We start from the raw sequence: 20,604 nt of genomic DNA, 5'->3' as shown, positions 1-20,604 counted from the left end.
TGATGGGATTTTATCAGAGAGTAGTTCATCCAGAGGCAAGGTATTTAATCGGAGAGTACCTAATCTGGTGGGATGGGATTCAATCGGAGAGTAGCTGATCTGGAGGGATGAGATTCAGTCAGATATTAGCTGATCCGGGGGGATGGGACTAAATAGGAGAGTAGCTGTTCTGGAGAGATTGGGATTTAATTGGAGCGTAGCTGAACCGGAGGGACGGGATTTAATAAGAGAGCAACTGACTCGGTGGGACAGGATTTTACCAGAGAGTTGTTCATCTGGAGGGATGGTACTTCATCGGAGAATAGATGGGACTCAATCGAAGTGTAGCTGATCCGGAGGGATGGGATTTAATCAGAGCGTAGATGATCCAGTGGAAAGAGAACTAATCGTAGAGTAGCTAATCCGGAGTGATAGGATTCAATCGGAGAGTAGTTGATCCGGAGAAACGGGATTTAATCGGAGAGGAGTTGATCCAGTGAGTAGCTGATCTGGATTGACGGTATTCAATCAGAGAGTAGCTGATCCGGAGGGACGGGATTTATTCAGAGAGAAGTTGATCCACAGGGTTGGGTTGCAATCAGAGACTAGCTGAACTGGAGGGATTGGATTTAATCGGAGTGTAGCTGAACCGGAGGGACAGGATTTAATTGGAGTGCAGCTTATAAGGAGGGATGGGATTCAATCGGAGGGATGGGATTTATTCAGAGTAGTTGATCCACAGGGATGGGAGTTAATCAGAGCCTAGCTGATCCGGAGGGACGGGAATTAATCAGAGAGTAGCAGATCCGGAGATACGGAATTTAATCAGAATGTAGTTGATCCAGAGGGATGGAACTTAATCACAGAGGAACTGACCTGGACGGTTGGGATTCAATCGGGGAATAGTTAATCCAGAGTGACACAATTTAATTGGATCATAGATGATCCGGAGAGTAGCTTATCCATTTGGACGGTATTCAATCAGAGTGTAGCTGATCTGGATGGACAGGATTTAATTAGAGAGTGGTTCATCCGGAGGGTTGGTACTTAATCGGAGAGTAGCTGATCCGGAGGGTGGGGATGTAATCAGAGAGGAGCTTATCCGGAAGGATGGGACTCAATCGGAGAGTAGCTGATCAGGAGGCATGGGATTTAAATGGAGTGTAGCTGATCCGGAGGGACGAGAACTAATCGGACAGGAGCTGATCCAGAGAGTAACTGATCTGGATTGACGGTATTCAATCAGAGAGTAGCTGATCTGGAGGGACGGGATTTATTCAGAGAGCAGTTGATCCACAGGGAAGGGTTGTAATCAGAGACTAGCTGAAGTGGAGGGACGGGATTTAATCGTAGCATATCTGATCTGGAGGGACCAGATTTAATTGGAGAGTAGCTGACCTTTTGTGATGGGATTTTATCAGAGAGTAGTTCATCCAGAGGCAAGGTATTTAATCGGAGAGTACCTAATCTGGTGGGATGGGATTCAATCGGAGAGTAGCTGATCTGGAGGGATGAGATTCAGTCAGATATTAGCTGATCCGGGGGGATGGGACTAAATAGGAGAGTAGCTGTTCTGGAGAGATTGGGATTTAATTGGAGCGTAGCTGAACCGGAGGGACGGGATTTAATAAGAGAGCAACTGACTCGGTGGGACAGGATTTTACCAGAGAGTTGTTCATCTGGAGGGATGGTACTTCATCGGAGAATAGATGGGACTCAATCGAAGTGTAGCTGATCCGGAGGGATGGGATTTAATCAGAGCATAGATGATCCAGTGGAAAGAGAACTAATCGTAGAGTAGCTAATCCAGAGTGATAGGATTCAATCGGAGAGTAGTTGATCCGGAGAAACGGGATTTAATCGGAGAGGAGTTGATCCAGTGAGTAGCTGATCTGGATTGACGGTATTCAATCAGAGAGTAGCTGATCCGGAGGGACGGGATTTATTCAGAGAGAAGTTGATCCACAGGGATGGGTTGCAATCAGAGACTAGCTGAACTGGAGGGATTGGATTTAATCGGAGTGTAGCTGAACCGGAGGGACAGGATTTAATTGGAGTGCAGCTTATAAGGAGGGATGGGATTCAATCGGAGGGATGGGATTTATTCAGAGTAGTTGATCCACAGGGATGGGAGTTAATCAGAGCCTAGCTGATCCGGAGGGACGGGAATTAATCAGAGAGTAGCAGATCCGGAGATACGGAATTTAATCAGAATGTAGTTGATCCAGAGGGATGGAACTTAATCACAGAGGAACTGACCCGGACGGATGGGATTCAATCGGGGAATAGTTAATCCGGAGTGACACAATTTAATTGGATCGTAGATGATCCGGAGAGTAGCTTATCCATTTGGACGGTATTCAATCAGAGTGTAGCTGATCTGGATGGACAGGATTTAATTAGAGAGTGGTTCATCCGGAGGGTTGGTACTTAATCGGAGAGTAGCTGATCCGGAGGGTGGGGATGTAATCAGTGAGTAGCTTATCCGGAAGGATGGGACTCAATCGGAGAGTAGCTGATCAGGAGGCATGGGATTTAATCGGAGCGTAGCTGAGCCGGAGGGACGAGAACTAATCGGAGAGGAGCTTATCCGGAGAGTAACTGATCTGGATTGACGGTACTCAATCAGAGAGTAGCTGATCCGGAGGGACGGGATTTAGTCAGAGAGCAGTTGATCCACAGGGATGGGTTGTAATCAGAGACTAGCTGAACTGGATGGACGGGATTTAATCGTAGCGTATCTGATCTGGAGGGACCAGATTTAATCGGAGAGTAGCTGACCTTTTGTGATGGGATTTTATCAGAGAGTAGTTCATCCAGAGGGAAGGTATTTAATCGGAGAGTACCTAATCTGGTGGGATGGGATTCAATCGGAGAGTAGCTGATCTGGAGGGATGAGATTCAGTCAGAGAGTAGCTGATCCGGGGGGATCGGACTAAATAGGAGAGTAGCGGATCTGGAGAGATTGGATTTAATTGGAGCGTAGCTGATCCGGATGGACGGTATTCAATCAGAGAGTAGTGGATCCAGATGGACGGGATTTATTCAGAGAGAGGTTGATCCACAGGGCAGGGATTTAATCAGAGAGTAGCTGAACTGGAGGGCCCGGATTTAATTGGAGAGCAGCTGACCCGGTGGGATGGGATTTCATCAGAGAGTGATTCATCCAGACGGATGGTACTTAATCGGAGAGTAGCTGATCCGGAGGGTCGGGATGTAATCAGGGATTAGCTTAGCCAGAGGGATGGGACTCAATCAGAGAGTATCTGATCCGGAGGGACGGGATTTTATCGGAGAGTACTTTAACTGGAGGGACGAGATTTAACTGGAGAGTAGCTGATCCGGAGGGATGGGATGCAATCGGAGAGGAGCTGATCCAGACGGATGGGTTCAAACAGAGAGTAGTTGATACAGAGTGACTGGATTTAATCGAACATAGCTGATCCAGAGAGTAGCTGATCCGGATGGACGGTATTCAATCAGAGAGTAGCTGTTCCATAGCGACGGGATTTATTCAGAGAGTAGTTGACCACAGGGATGGGATTTAATCAGAGAGCAGCTGAACAGGAGGGACGGGATTTAATCAGAGAGTAGCTCACCTGTTTTGACACGATTTTATCAGTGAGTTGTTGATCCGAAGGGATAATATTTAATCAGAGAGTATTTGATCCACAGGGACGGGATTTTATCAGAGAGTAGTTCATCTGGAGGGATGGTATTTAATCAGAGAGTAGCTGATCCAGAGGGATGGGTTTCAATCGGAGAGTCGCTGATCCGGAGGGATGGGATACAATCAGAGAGTAGCTGATCCTTTGGAGCGATTCAATCGGAGAGTAGCTGATCCTGAGGGAGGGGATTCATTGGGAGAGTAACTGATCCGGAGGGACGGGATTAAATCGGAGCGTAGCTGATCCGGATGGACGGTATTCAATCAGAGAGTAGCTGTTCCATAGGGACTGGATTTATTCAGAGAGTAGTTGACCACAGGGATAGGATTTAATCAGAGAGCAGCTGAACAGGAGGGACGGGATCAGAGTGTAGCTGATCCGGGGTAAGGGACTCAATCGGAGAGTAGCTGATCTGGAGAGATGGGATTTATTCAAAGACTAGCTGAACTGCAGGGACTGGATTAATTGGAGAGTAGATGATCCGGAGGGACGGTACTTAATTGGAGAGCAGTTGATCCGGAGTGCTGTGATTTAATCAGAAAGAGGCTGGTCCGGAGGGATGGTATTCAATCGGAGACTAGCTGATCCCGTGCGATGGGATTAGATCGGAGACTAGCTTATCCGGAGGGATGCGTTTTAAGCGGAGGGTAGCTGATCCAGAGCGACATCATTTAATTGGTGAGTAGCTGATCCAGAGGTACGGGATTGAATCAGAGAGTAGCTGATCCAGAGGGATCGGATTTAATCAGAGAGTGGCTGAACCAGAGGGACAGAATTTAATGGGAGAGAAGGTGATCTGGAGGGACGGGATTCAATCGGAGAGTAGCTGATCCAGACTGACGGTATTTAATCAGAGTGTAGCTTACGCGGAGGGATGGGATTCTATCAGAGAGTAGCTGATCTGGAGAGCTTGTAATTAATTGGAGAGTACCTGATCTAGAAGGATGGAATTCAATCAGAGTGTAGCTGATCCGGCGGTTGGGACTCAATCGGAGAGTAGCTGATCTGGAGAGATGGGATATAATCGGAGAGTAGTTGATCCACAGGGATGGGATTCAATCAAAGACTAGCTGAACTGGAGGGACAGGATTTAATCAAAGCATAGCCAAACTGGAGAGTAGCTGATACGGAGGGTCGGGATTAAATCAGAGAGTAGCTAAAGTGGAGGGATGGGATTCAATCAGAAAGTAGCTGATCCGGAGGGATGGGATTTAATCTGAGCGTAGCTGATCCGGAGGGACGAGATTTAATCGGAGAGTAGCTAATCCAGAGAGTTAGGATTTAATCAGAGAGTAGATGATCTGGAGGGACAGAATTTAATCGGATAGTAACGGATCCGGTGGGACGGGATTCAATCAGAGAGTAGCTCATCTGGAAGGATGGTATTTAACCGGATAGTAGCTGATCCATCGGGTCTGGATTTAATCAGAGAGTAGCTTTTCTGGAGAGATGGGATTCAATCGGAGAGTGGCTGCTCTGGAGGGATTGGATTTTATCAGAGTGTAGCTGATCCGGAGGGATGGGATTCCATCGGAGACTAGCTGATCTGATGGGATGAGATTAGATCAGAGACTAGCTTATCTGGTTGGATGTGATTTAAGCAGAGAGTAGCTGATCCAGGGGGATGTCATTTAATCGGGGAGTAGCTGATCCAGAGGTATGGAAATTAAACGGTGAGTAGCTGATCCGGAGCTATAGGATTTAATCGAAGAGTAGCTGATCCAGAGGGATCGGATTAAATAACAGAGTGGTTGAACCGGAGGGACAGAATTCAATGGGAGAGTAGCTGATCTGAGGGATGGGTTTCAATCGGAGAGTCGCTGATCCGGAGGGATGGGATACAATCAGATAGTAGCTAATCCTTTGGATGTGATTCATTCAGAGAGTAGCTGATCCGGAGGGAGGGGATTCATTCGGAGAGTAGCTGATCCAGAGGGACGGGATCTAATCAGAGAGCAGTTGATCCACAAGGATGGGATTTATTCAAAGACTAGCTGAACTGGAGGGACAGGATTTAATCGGAGCGTAGCCAAACTAGAGTAGTTGATCCGGAGGGATGGTATTTAATCGGAGCATAGCTGATCTGGAGGGATGGGATTCAATCAGGGTGTAGCTGATCTGGGGGGGTGGGATTCAATCGGAGAGTAGCTGATCTGGAGAGATGGGATTTAATGAAAGACTATCTGAACTGGAGGGACAGCACTTAATCAGACCGTAGCCAAACCAGAGGGATGGGATTTGACCAGAGTGTAGATAATCCGGAGCGACCGGATTTAATCGGAGAGTAGTTGATCCAGAGGGATGGGATTTAATCAGAATGTAGATGATCCGGAGGGATGGGAATCAATCAGAGACTAGCTTATCCAGAGGGATGCGATTTAAGCGGAGAGTAGCTGATCCAGAGAGACGTTATTTAATCGGTGAGTAGCTGATAAAAAGGTACAGTATTTAATATTAGAGTAGCTGATCCAGAGGGATCAGATTAAATCAGAGAGTGGCTGAACCGCACGGACAGAATTTAATGGGATCGGGAGGGATGTGATTCAATCGGAGAGTAGCTGATCAAGACTGACGGGATTTAATCAGAGAGTAGCTGATCTGGAAAGATGGGATTTAATCAGAGCGTAGCTGATACAGAGGGAGGGTATTAAATCAGAAAGTAGCTGATCCAGAGGGACAGGATTTAATCGAAGATTAGCTGATACGGAGGGTCAGGACTAAATCAGAGAGTAGCTAGTGTGGAGGGATGGAATTCCATCAGAGAGTAGCTGCTCCAGAGGGATGAGATTTAATCGGAGAGTAGCTAATCCGGAGTGAAAGGATTTAATCAGAGTGCAGTTGATCCAGAGGGACAGGATTTAATTGGAGAGTAACTGATCCGGTGGGATGGAATTCAATCAGAGAGTAGCTGATCCGGAGGGTGTGGATTTAAGCAGAGAGTAGCTTTCCCGTTGGGATGGCATTGAATCGTAGAGTAGCAGATCCGGAGGGAGGGAATTGAATCGGAGTGTAGCTGATCCGGAGGGATGCAATTTAATCAGAGAGTAGCTAAACTGGAGGGAAGGATCAGGAAGGTATCAGTAAGGGAAGTAATCAGAGCATAGTTGATCCGGAGGGATGGGAGCTAATCGGAGAGGAGCTGATCCAGATGGATAGAATTCAATCGGAGAGTAGTTGATCCGGAGTGACTGGATTTAATCAGAGCTTAGCTGATCCAGAGAGAAGCTGATCCGGATGGACAGTATTCAGACAGTAGCTGATCCGGAGGGACGGGATTTATTCAGAGAGGAGTTGACCACAGTGATGGGATTTAATCAGAGAGCAGCTGAACAGGACAGACGGGATTTAATCAGAGAGTAGCTGACCTTTTGTGATGGGATTTTATCAGTGAGTAGTTGATGCGGAGGGTTAATATTTAATCGGAGAGTAGCTGATCTGGTGGGATGGGACTCAATCAGAGAGTAGCTGATCTGGAGGGATTGGATTCAATCAGAGAGTAGTTGATTCACAGGGATGGGATTTAGTCAGAGAGTAGCTGAACTGGAGGGACGGAATTTCATCGGAGTGTAGCCGAACCGGAGGGACGGGATCTAACCAGAGAGTAGCTGATCTGGAGGAACTGGATTTAATCAGAGAGTAGCTGATCCGGAGGGATGGGATTCAATCGGAGAGTTGCTGATCCGGATGGATGGGATTTTATCAGAGTGTAGCTGATCCGGAGGAATGCAATTAAATAGGAGAGTAGCTAATCCAGAGAGAAGGGATTTACTCAAAATATATTTGATCCAGAGGGATGGGATTGAATAGGAGAGGAGCTGATCCGGACGCTTAGGATTTAATCAGACAGTAGTTGATCCAGAGTGTCTCGATTTAATTGGAGCGTAGCTGATCCGGATATTAGTTGATCCAGAGGGATGGTTTTTAATCGGGGCATAACTGATCAGGAGGGATGGGATTCAATCAGAGAGTAGCGGATCCAGATGGACGGGATTTATTCAGAGAGAAGTTGATCCACAGGGCAGGGATTTAATCAGAGAGTAGCTGAACTGGAGGGCCTGGATTTAATTGGAGAGCAGCTGACCCGGTGGGATGGGATTTCATCAGAGAGTGGTTCATCCAGACGGATGGTACTTAATCGAAGAGTAGAAGATCTGGAGAGATGGGATTTAATCAGAGCATAGCTGATCCGGAGTGACGCTATTCAATCAGAGAGGAGCTGATCCGGTGGGACGGGATTTATTCAGAGAGTAGTTGACCAAAAGGGATCAGATTTAATCAAAGACTAGCTGAACTGGAGGGACACAATTTAATTGGAGCGTAGCCAAACCAGAGGGATGGGAATTGACCAGAGAGTAGCTAATCCAGAGGGAGCTGATTTAATCGGAGAGTAGCTGATCCAGAGGGACGGGATTTAATCGGAGAGTAGCTTATTCAGAGGGATGGCATTCAATCGGAGAGTAGATGATCTGCAGGGATGGGATTCAATCGGAGACTCGCTGATCCGGGGGGATGGGACTCCATCGGAGAGTAGCTGATCGGGAAAGATGGGATTTAATTAGAGCATAGCTGATCCAGAGGGACAGGATTTATTGGAGATTAACTGATCCGGTGGGACGGAATTCAATTGGAGAGTAGCTGATCCGGAGGGTGTGGATTTAATCAGAGAGTAGCTTTCCCGTTGGGATGGCATTGAATCGTAGAGTAGCTGATCTGGAGGGAGGGGATTTAATCGGAGTGTAGCTGATCCGGAGGGACGCAATTTAATCGGAGAGTAGCTAAACCGGAGGGAAGGTAGTTAATCAGAGCATAGTTGATCCGGAGGGATGGGATTTAATCGGAGAGGAGCTGATCCAGATGGATAGAATTCAATCGGAGAGTAGTTGATCTGGAGTAACTGGATTTAATCAGAGCTTAGCTGATCCGGAGAGAAGCTGATCCAGATGGACAGTATTCAATCAGACAGTAGCTGATCCGGAGGGACGGGATTTATTCAGAGAGGAGTTGACCACAGGGATGGGATTTAATCAGAGATCAGCTGAACAGGATGGAAGGGATTTAATCAGAGAGTAGCTGACTTTTGTGATGGGATTTTATCAGTGAGTAGTTGATCCGGATGGTTAATATTTAATGGGAGAGTAGCTGATCTGGAGGGATGGGATTCAATCAGAGAGTAGTTGATCCACAGGGATGGGATTTAGTCAGAGAGTAGCTGAACTGGAGGGACGGAGTTTAATCGGAGTGTAGCCGAACCGGAGGGACGGGATCTAACCAGAGAGTAGCTGATCTGGAGGAACCGGATTTAATCAGAGAGTAGCTGACCTGTTGTGATGGGATTTTATCAGAAAGTAGTTGATCCGGAGGGATGGTATTTAATTGGAGCGTAGCTGATCCGGAGGGATGGGATTCAATCAGAGCGTAGCTAATGCGACAGGATCGGATTCAATCAGACATTAGCTGATCCAGAGGGATGGGATTCAATTGGAGAGTTGCTGATCCGGAGGGATGGGATTTTATCAGAGTGTAGCTGATCCGGAGGAATGCATTTAAATGGGAGAGTAACTAATCCAGAGAGAAGGGATTTACTCAAAGTATAGTTGATCCAGAGGGATGGGATTTAATAGGAGAGGAGCTGATCCGGACGCATAGGATTCAATCAGACAGTAGTTGATCCAGAGTGTCTCAATTTAATTGGAGCGTAGCTGATCCGGAGATTAGTTGATCCGGAGGGATGGTTTTTAATCGGAGCGTAACTGATCAGGAGGGATGGGATTCAATCAGAGCGTAGCTGATCCGGAGGGATGGGATTCAATCAGAGAGGAGCTGATCCGGCAGCACGGGATTTATTCAGAGAGTAGTTGACCAAAAGGGATCAGATTTAATCAAAGACTAGCTGAACTGGAGGGACACAATTTAACTGGAGCGTAGCCAAACCAGAGGGATGGGATTTGACCAGAGAGTAGCTAATCCAGAGGGATCGGATTTAATCGGAGAGTAGCTGATCCAGAGGGACGGGATTTAATCGGAGAGTAGCTTATTCGGAGGGATGGGATTCAATCGGAGAGTAGATGATCTGCAGGGATGGGATTCAATCGGAGACTCGCTGATCCGGGGGGATGGGACTCCATCGGAGAGTAACTGATCGGGAAAGATGGGATTTAATTAGAGTGTAGCTGATCCAGAGGGATGGTATTTAATCAGAGAGTAGTTGATCCAGAGGGACAGGATTTAATCGGAGATTAACTGATCCGGTGGGACGGAATTCAATCGGAGAGTAGCTGATCCGGAGGGAGGGGATTTAATCAGAGAGTAGCTAAACCGGAGGGAAGGTATTTAATCAGAGCATTGCTGATCCGGAGGGATGGGATTTAATTGGAGAGGAGCTGATCCAGATGGATAGAATTCAATCAGAGAGTAGTTGATCCGGAGTGACTGGATTTAATCAGAGCTTAGCTGATCCGGAGAGAACTGATCTGGATGGACAGTATTCAATCAGACAGTAGCTGATCCGGAGGGACGGGATTTATTCAGAGAGGAGTTGACCACAGTGATGGGATTTAATCAGAGAGCAGCTGAACAGGATGGACGGGATTTAATCAGAGAGTAGCTGACCTTTTGTGATGGGATTTTATCAGTGAGTATTTGATGCGGAGGGTTAATATTTAATCGGAGAGTAGCTGATCTGGTGGGATGGGACTCAATCAGAGAGTAGCTGATCTGGAGGGATGGGATTCAATCAGAGAGTAGTTGATCCACAGGGATGGGATTTAGTCAGAGAGTAGCTGAACTGGAGGGACAGAATTTAATTGGAGTGTAGCCGAACCGGAGGGACGGGATCTAACCAGAGAGTAGCTGATCTGGAGGAACCAGATTTAATCAGAGAGTAGCTGACCTGTTGTGATGGGATTTTATCAGAAAGTAGTTGATCCGGAGGGATGGTATTTAATCGGAGCGTAGCTGATCCGGAGCGATGGGATTCAATCAGAGAGTAGCTGATCCAGACGGACGGTATTTAATTGGAGAGTAGCTGAAACGGAGGGCTGGGATTAAATCAGAGCATAGCTAATGCTGCAGGATCGGATTCAATCAGAGAGTAGCTGATCCAGAGGGATGGGATTCAATCGGAGAGTTGCTGATCCGGAGGGATGGGATTTTATCAGAGTGTAGCTGATTCGGAGGAATGCAATTAAATGGGAGAGTAGCTAATCCAGAGAGAAGGGATTTACTCAAAGTATAGTTGATCCGGAGGGATGGGATTGAATAGGAGAGGAGCTGATCCGGATGCATAGGATTCAATCAGACAGTAGTTGATCCAGAGTGTCTCGATTTAATTGGAGCGTAGCTGATCCGGAAATTAGTTGATCCAGAGGGATGGGTTTTAATCGGGGCGTAACTGATCAGGAGGGATGGGATTCAATCAGAGTGTAGCTGATCCGGAGGGATGGGACTCAATTGAAGAGTAGAAGATCTGGAGAGATGGGATTTAATCAGACCTTAGCTGATCCGGAGGGACAAGTTTAATCAGAGAGTAACTAATCAGGAGGGGAAGGATTTAATCAGAGTGTAGTTGATCCGGATTGACGGGATTTAATCAGAGAGTAGCTGAACGGAGGGATGGAATTCAATTGGAGAGTAGCGGATCCGGAGGGATGGGATATTATCTGAGCGTAGCTGATCCAGTGGGATGCAATTTAATGGGAGAGTAGCTAATGCAGAGGGAAGGGATTTAATCAGAGTATAGTTGATCCGGGAGGCTGGGATTTAATCGGAGAGGAGCTGGTCCAGACGCATAGGATTCAATCAGAGAGCGGTTGATCCGGAGTGTCTGGATTTAATTGGACCGTAGCTGATCTGGATGGACGGTATTCAATCAGAGAGTAGCTGATCTGGAGGGACGGGATTTATTCGGAGAGGAGTTGACCACAGGGATGGGATTCAATCGGAGAGTAGCTGATCTGGAGCGATGGGATTAAATCGGAGACTAGCTCATCCGGGGAGATGGGACTCAATCGGAGAGTAGCTGATCTGGAAAGATGGGACTTAATCAGAGCGTAGCTGATCCACAGGGATGGGATTTAGTCAGAGAGTAGCTGAACTGGAGGGACGGAATTTAATCGGAGTGTAGTCGAACCGGAGGGACGGGATCTAACCAGAGAGTAGCTGATCTGGAGGAACCGGATTTAATCAGAGAGTAGCTGACCTGTTGTGATGGGATTTTATCAGAAGGTAGTTGATCCGGAGGGATGGTATTTAATCGGAGCGTAGCCGATCCGGAGCGATGGGATTCAATCAGAGAGTAGCTGATCCAGAGGGATGGGATTCAATCGGAGAGTTGCTGATCCGGATGGATGGGATTTTATCAGAGTGTAGCTGATCCGGAGGAATGCAATTAAATGGGAGAGTAGCTAATCCAGAGAGAAGGGATTTACTCAAAGTATAGTTGATCCGGAGGGATGGGATTGAATAGGAGAGGAGCTGATCCAGACGCATAGGATTCAATCAGACAGTAGTTGATCCAGAGTGTATCGATTTAATTGGAGCGTAGCTGATCCGGAAATTAGTTGATCCAGTGGGATTGGTTTTAATCGGGGCGTAACTGATCAGGAGGGATGGGATTCAATCAGAGTGTAGCTGATCCGGAGGGATGGGACTCAATCGAAGAGTAGAAGATCTGGAGAGATGGGATTTAATCGGACCGTAGCTGATCCGGAGGGACAAGTTTAATCAGAGAGTAACTAATCAGGAGGGGAAGGATTTAATCAGAGTGTAGTTGATCCGGGTTGACGGGATTTAATCAGAGAGTAGCTGAACGGAGGGATGGAATTCAATCGGAGAGTAGCGGATCCGGAGGGATGGGATATTATCAGAGCGTAGCTGATCCAGTGGGATGCAATTTAATGGGAGAGTAGCTAATGCAGAGGGAAGGGATTTAATCAGAGTATAGTTGATCCGGGAGGCTGGGATTTAATCGGAGAGGAGCTGGTCCAGACGCATAGGATTCAATCAGAGAGCGGTTGATCCGGAGTGTCTGGATTTAATTGGACCGTAGCTGATCCGGAGAGTAGCTGATCTGGATGGACAGTATTTATTCGGAGAGGAGTTGACCACAGGGATGGGATTCAATCAGAGAGTAGCTGATCTGGAGCGATGGGATTAAATCGGAGACTAGCTCAACCGGGGAGATGGGACTCAATCGGAGAGTAGCTGATCTGGAAAGATGGGATTTAATCAGAGCGTAGCTGATCCAGAGGGACGGGATTTATAGAGAGAGTAGCTGATCCAGAGGGACGGGATTTAATCGGAGAGTAGCTGATACGAAGGTTCGGGATTAAATCAGAGAGTAGTTACTGGGGAGGGATCGGATTCAATTGGAGATTAGCTGTTCTGGAGGGACGGGATTTAATCAGAGTGCAGCAGATCCGGAGGTACGGGATTTAATCAGAATGTTGTTAATCCAGAGGGATGGAATTTAATCGCAGAGGACCTGATCCGGACAGATGGGATTCAATCGGGGATTTAATCGGAGCGTAGATGATCCGGAGAGTAGTTGATCCAGATGGACGGTATTCAATCAAAGAGTAGCTGATCTGGATGGACGGGATTTAATTAGAGAGTGGTTCATCCGGAGGGATGGTACTTAATTGGAGAGTAGCTGATCCGGAGGGTCGGGATGTAATCAGAGAGTAGCTTATTCTTAGGATGGGACTCAATTGGAGTGTAGCTGATCCGGAGGGACAGGATTTATTCAAAGAGTAGTTGATCCACAGGGCTGGGATTTAATCAGAGAGTAGCTGAACTGGAGGGACGGGATTTAATCCAGGTGTAGCTTAACCGGAGGGACGGGATTTAATAAGAGAGCACCTGACCCGGTGGGACAGGATTTTACCAGAGAGTGGTTCATCCGGAGGGATGGTACTTAATCGGAGAATAGCTGATCCGGAGGACCGGGATGTAATCAGAGAGTAGCTTATCCAGTGGGACGAGAACTAATCAGAGAGTAGCTAATCCGGAGTGATAGGATTCAATCGGAGAGTAGTTGATCCAGAGTGACGGGATTTAATCGGAGAGGAGCTGATCCGGCGAGCAGCTGATCTGGATTGACGGTATTCAATCAGAGAGTAGCTGATTCGGAGGGACGGGATTTATTCAGAGAGTAGTTGATCCACAGGGATGGGTTGCATCAGAGACTAGCTGAACTGGAGGGACTGGATTTAATCGGAGTGTAGCTGAACCGGAGGGACCGGAGTTAATCGGAGAGCAGCTGACCCGGTGGGACGGGATTTAATCAGAGAGTAGCTTATACAGAGGGATGGGATTCAATCGGAGAGTAGCTGATCCGGAGGGATGGGATTTATTCGGAGCGTAGCTGATCCGGAGGGATGAGATCTAATCGTAGAATAGCTAATCCGGATGGATAGCATTCAATTGGAGAGTACTTGTTCCGGAGTGACGGGATTAAATTGGAGCGTAGCTGATCCAGAGAGTAGCTGATCTGGATTGACGCTATTCAATCAGAGAGTAGCTGATCCGGAGTGATGGGATTTATTCAGAGTAGTTGATCCACAGGGATGGGAGTTAATCAGAGACTAGCTGATCCAGAGGGACGGGAATTACTCAGAGAGTAGCAGATCCGGAGGTACAGGATTTAATCAGAATGCACTTGATCCAGAGGGATGGAACTTAATCGCAGAGGACCTGATCCGGATGGATGGGATTCAATCAGGGAATAGTTAATCCGGAGTGACACAATTTAATCAGAGCATAGATGATCCGGAGAGTAGCTTATCCGGATGGACGGTATTCAATCAGAGAGTAGCTGATCTGGATGGACAGGATTTAATTAGAGAGTGGTTCATGCGGAAGGATGGGACTCAATCGGAGAGTAGCTGATCAGGAGGGATGGGATATAATCGGAGCGTATGTGATCCAGAGGGACGAGAACTAATCGGAGAGGAGCCGATCCGGAGATTAGCTGATCTGCATTGACGGTATTCAATCAGAGAGTAGCTGATCCAGAGGGACGGGATTTATTCAGAGAGCAGCTGATCCAAATGGATGTGTTGTAATCAGAGATTAGCTGAACTGGAGGGACGGGATTTAATCATAGCTTTTCTAATCTGGAGGGACCAGATTTAATTGGAGAGTAGCTGACCATTTGTGATGGGATTTTATCAGAGAGCAGTTCATCCAGAGGGAAGGTATTTAATCGGAGAGTACCTGATCTGGTGGGATGGGATTCAATCGGAGAGTAGCTGATCTGGAGGGATGAGATTCAGGCAGAGAGTAGCTGATCCAAGGGGATGGGACTAAATAGGAGAGTAGCTGATCTGGAGAGATTGGGATTTAATTGGAACGTATCTGATCCGGATGGACGGTATTCAATCAGAGAGTAGCTGATCCAGAGGGATGGGATTTATTCAGAAAGAAGTTGATCCACAGAGCAGGGATTTAATCAGAGTGTAGCTGAACCGGATGGACGGGATTTAATTACAGAGCAGCTGATCCAGAGGGCCCGGATTTAGTCGGAGAGCAGCTGACCCGGTGGGACGGGATTTCATCAGTGGTTCATCCGGACGGATGGTACTTAATCGGAGAGTAGCTGATCCGGAGGTTCGGGATGTAATCAGAGATTAGTTTATCCAGAGGGATGGGACTCAATCATAGAGTAGCTGATCCGGAGGGACGGGATTTAATCAAAGAGTACCTTAACTGGAGGGACGAGATTTAACTGGAGAGTAGCTGATCCGGAGGGAAGGGATGCAATCGGAGAGGAGCTGATCCGGAGGGACGGGATTCAATCGGACGGTAGCGGATCCGGAGGGACAGAACTTAATCCGAGATTAGCTGTTCCGGAGGGATGGGATTCAATCGGAAAGCAGCTGATCCGGAGGGATGGGTTTCAATCAGAGATTCGCTGATCCAGAGGGATGGGATACAATCAGACAGTAGCTAATCCGGAAGGTTGGTATTTAATCAGAGAGCAGCTGATCTGCTGGAGGTAGTTCAATCAGAGAGTAGCTGATCCGGAGGGATGTGATTCATTCGGAGTGTAGCTGATCCGGAGGGATGGGATTCATTCGGAGAGTAGCTGATCCGGAGGAATGGGATATAATCAGAGAGTAGCAGATCCGGATGTATGGGACTTATTCAGAGTTTAGTTGATTCAGCGGGATGGGATTTATTCATAGAGGAGGTGATCCGGACGGATGGGATTCATTTGGAGAGTAGCAGATCCGGATGTACGGGATTTAATCAGAGTGTAGTTGATCCTGCGGGATGGGATTTAATCGTAGAGGAGGTGATCCGGACGGATGGGATTCAATCAGATAGGATTTAATTGAAGCGTAGCTGCTCCGGAGAGTAGCTGATCCGGATGGATGGTATTCAATCAGAGAGTAGCAGATCCGGAGGGACGGGATTTTATCAGAGAGTAGTACAACCGCAAGGATAGTATTTAATCGGAGAGTAGCTGATCCAGAGGGACGAGACTTAATCAGATAACAGCTAATCCGGATGGAAGGGATTTAATCAGAGAGTAGTTGATCCAGATCGATGGGATTCAATCGGAGAGTAGTTGAGCCGGAGTGACGGGATTTAATCGGAGCGAAGCTGTTCCAGAGGGTAGCTGATCCGAAGGGACGGGTTTTACTCAGAGAGTAGTTGATGCACACGGATGGGATTTAATCAGAGTCTAGCTGAACTGGAGAGATCGGATTTAATGAGAGCGTAACTGATCTAGAGTGATGGGATTCAATCAGAGAGTAGCTGATCTGGTGGAATGGGACTCAATCGGAGAGTAGCTGAACTGGAGAGATGGGATTTAATTGGAGCGTAGCTGATCCAGAGCGAGGGGACTTAATCAGAGAGTATTTGATCTGGAGGGACGGGATCCAATCGGAGAGTAGCTGATCCGGAGGGATGGGATTTAATCAGAGAGTCGCTGATCCGGAGGGACGGGTTTCAATCGGAGAGTCGTTGATACAGAGGGATGGTGCACAATCAAACCGTAGCTGATCCGGAGGGTTGGTATTTAATCAGAAAGCAGTTGATCCCCCGGATGCGATTCATTCGGAGAGTAGCTGATCCAGAGGGATGGGATTCATTCGGAGAGTAGCTGATCCGGAGGAACGGTATTTAATCAGAGAGTAGCAGATCAGGATGTATGGGGTGTAATCAAAGCGTAGTTGATCCAGAGGGATGGGATTTAATCATAGAGGAGCTGATCCGGATGGATGGGATTCAATCAGAAAGTAGTTCATCCAGAGTGACGGGATTTAATTGAAGCGTAACTGATCCGGAGAATAGCTGATCCGGATGGAGGGTATTCAGTCAGAGAGTAGCTGAGCCGAAGGGACCAGATTTAATCGGAGAGCAGCTGACCAGGTGGGACGGGATTTTATGAGAGAGTAGTTCATCCGCAGGGATGGTATTTAATCGGAGAGTAGCAGATCCGGATGTTCGGTATTTAATCAAAGAGTATCTTATCCATTGGGATTGGATTCAATCGGAGAGTAGCTGATCCGGAGGGACGAGAATTAATCGGAGAGTAGCTAATATGGAGGGAAGGGACTTAATCAAAATGTAGTTCATCTGGAAGGATGGGATTAAATCGGAGAGGAGCAGATCCAGATGGATAGGATTCAATCAGAGAGTAGTTGAGCCGGAGTGATGGGATTCAATTAGAGAGTAGGGGGACGGGATTTATTGAGAGATTAGTTGATCCACGGGGTTGGAATTTAATCAGAGTCTAGCTGAACTGGAGGGACGGGATTTAATCGGATTGTAGCTGAACCGGAGGGACGGGATTTAGTCAGAGAGCAGCTGATCCGGAGGGACAGGGTATAATAGGAGAACAGCTGAAACAGTTGGACGGGATTTTATCAGAGAGTAGTTCATCCGCAGGGATGATATTTAACCAGAGAGTAGCTGAACTGGAGGGTCGGGCTTTAATCAGATAGTAGCTTATCCAGAGGGATGGGATTGAATCGGAGATTGGATGATGCGGAGTGACAGGATTTACCTGGAGCGCAGATAATCCAGAGAGTAGCTGATCCGGATTGACGGTATTCAATTAAAGAGTAGCTGATCCAGAGGGACGGGATTTATTCAGAGAGTAGTTGATCCACAGGGATGGGATTTAATTAGAGACTTGCTGAACTGGAGGGATGGGATTTAATTGGAGTGTAGCTGAACCGGAGGGACGGGATTTAATCAGAGAGTGGCTGACCTATTCTGACGGGATTTGATCAGAGAGTAGTTGATCCACAGGGATGGTATTTAATCGGAGAGTAGTTGATCCGGAGTGATGGGATTCAATCAGAGAGTAGCTGATCTGGAGGGATGGGATTCAGTCAGAGGGTTGCTGATCTGCTAGGATGGGACTCAATCGGAGAGTAGCTGAACTGGAGAGATGGGATTTAATCAGAACGTAGCTGATGAGGAGGGACGGGATTTAATCAGAGAGTAGCTTATCTGGAGGGACGAGATTCAATCAGAGAGTAGCTGATCTGGAGGGATGGGATTCAATCGGCATGTAGTTGATCCAGAGTGATTTGATTTAATTGTAGAGGAGCTGATCCGGATGGATGGGACTCAATCAGAGAGCAGTTGATCCAGAGTGACGGGATTTAATTGAAGCATAGCTGATCCACAGAGTAGCTGATCCAGATGGACGGTACTCAGTCAGAGAGTAGCTGATCCGTAGGGACCGGATTTAGTCAGAGATCAACTGACCTGGTATGACGGGATTTTATCAGAGAGTAGTTCATTCGCAAGGATGGTACTTAATCAGAAAGTAGCTGATTCAGAGGGATTGGATTCAGTCGGAGAGAAGCTGATCCAGAGGGTCAGGATTTAATCAGAGAGTAGCTTATCCAGAGAGATGGGATTGAATTGGAGAGTAGTTGATCCGGAGTGATGGGATTTAATCGGAGCGCAGCTGATCCAGAGAGAAGCTGATCCAGATTAACGGTATTCAATTAGAGAGTAGCTGATCCGGAGGGACGGGATTTAATCAGAGAGTAGGTTATTCGTTGGGATTGGATTCAATTGGAGAGTAGCTGATCCCGAGGGTCGGGAGTTAATCAGATAGTAGCTTATCCAGTGGGATGGGACTCAATCAGAGAGTAGCTGAACTGGCGAGATGGGATTTAATCAGAGCGTAGCTGATCCGGAGGGTGGGGATTTAATCAGAGAGCAGCTTATCTGGAGGGACGAGATTCAATCAGAGAGTAGCTGATCTGGAGGAATGGGATTCAATCAGAGAGTTGTTGATCCAGAGTGATGGGATTTAATTGTAGAGGAGCTGATCTGGACGGATGGGGTTCAATCGGAGAGTAGTTGATCCGGAGTGACGGGATTTAATTGAAGCGTAGCTGATCCGGAGAGTTGCTGATCCGGATGGACAGTATTCAATAAGAGAGTAACTGATGCGGAGGGACCAGATTTACTCTGCGATCAGCTGACCCGCTGTAACGGGATTTTATCAGAGAGTAGTTCATCCACAAGGATGGTATTTAATCGGAGAGTAGCAGATCCAGAGGTTCGGGATTTAATCAGAGAGGAGCTTATCTGTAGGGATTGGATTCAATCGGAGAGTAGCAGATCCCGTGGTTCGGGATTTAATCAGAGAGTAGCTTATCCGTAGGGATTGGATTCGATCGGAGAGTAGCTGATGCGGAGTGACGGGATTTAATCGGAGTGCAGCTGATCCAGAGAGTAGCTAAACCGGATTGACGGTATTCAATTAAAGACTAGCTGATCCGAAGGGGCGGGATTTATTCAGAGAGTAGTTGATCCACAGGGATTGGATTTAATTAGAGACTTGCTGAACTGGATTGATGGGATTTCATTGGAGAGTAGCTGAACCGGAGGGACGGGATTTAATCAGAGAGTAGCTGACCTATTCTGACGGAATTTGATCAGAGAATAGTTGATCTGGAGGGATGGTATTTAATCGGAGAGTAGCTGATCCGTTGGGATGGGATTCAATCAGAGAGTAGCTGATCTGGTGGGATGGGACTCAATCGGAGATTAGCTGAACTGGAGAGATGGGATTTAATCGGAGCGTAGCTGATCCTGTGGGTTGGGATTTAATCAGAGAGTTGCTTATCCGGAGGGATGGGATTGAATCGGAGAGTAGTTGATCCGGAGTGACGGGATTTAATCGGAATGCAACTGATCCAGGGAGTAGCTGATCCAGATTGATGGTATTCAATTAGAGAGTAGCTGATCCGGATTGACGGTATACAATTCAGTTCATCCGCAAGGATGGTATTTAATCGGAGAGTAGCTGATCCAGAGGTTCGGGATTTAATCAGAGAGTAGCTTATCCGTATGGATTGGATTCAATCGGAGAGTCACTGATCAGGTGGGTCGGTATTTAATCAGAGAGTAGCTTATTCGGTGGGATGGGACTCAATCAGAGAGTAGCTGAACTGGAGAGATGGGATTTAATCGGAGCGTAGCTGATCCGGAGGGTGGGGATTTAATCAGATAGTAGCTTATCTGGAGCGACGAGATTCAATCAGGGAGTAACTGACCTGGAGGGATGGGATTCAAACGGAGTATAGTTGATCCACAGTGGTGGGACTTAATTGTAGAGGAGCTGATCTGGACGGATGGGATTCAATCGGAGATTAGTTGATCCGGAGTGACGGGATTTAATTGAAACGTAGCTGATACGGAGAGTAGCTGATCCGGATGGACGGTATTCAATCAGAGAGTAACTGATGCGGAGGGACCAGGTTTGCAGTTAATTGGAGCATAGCTGATCCGGAGTGACGTGATTTAATCGGAGACTAGCTGATCCGGAGTGACGTGATTTAATCTGAGACTAGCTGATCCGGAGGGACAGGATTTTATCGGAGAGTAGCTGATCCGGAGGGTCGAGATTTAATCAGATATTACCTTATCTGGAGGGCCGAGATTTAATTGGAGAGTAGCTGATACAGAGGGAAAG

This window comes from Carcharodon carcharias, chromosome 12, assembly GCF_017639515.1.
Source record: "Carcharodon carcharias isolate sCarCar2 chromosome 12, sCarCar2.pri, whole genome shotgun sequence".
Classification (NCBI taxonomy): Eukaryota; Metazoa; Chordata; class Chondrichthyes; order Lamniformes; family Lamnidae; genus Carcharodon; species Carcharodon carcharias.
The sequence above is the reverse complement of the archived record's forward strand: the minus strand, read 5'-3'. Positions refer to the sequence as shown.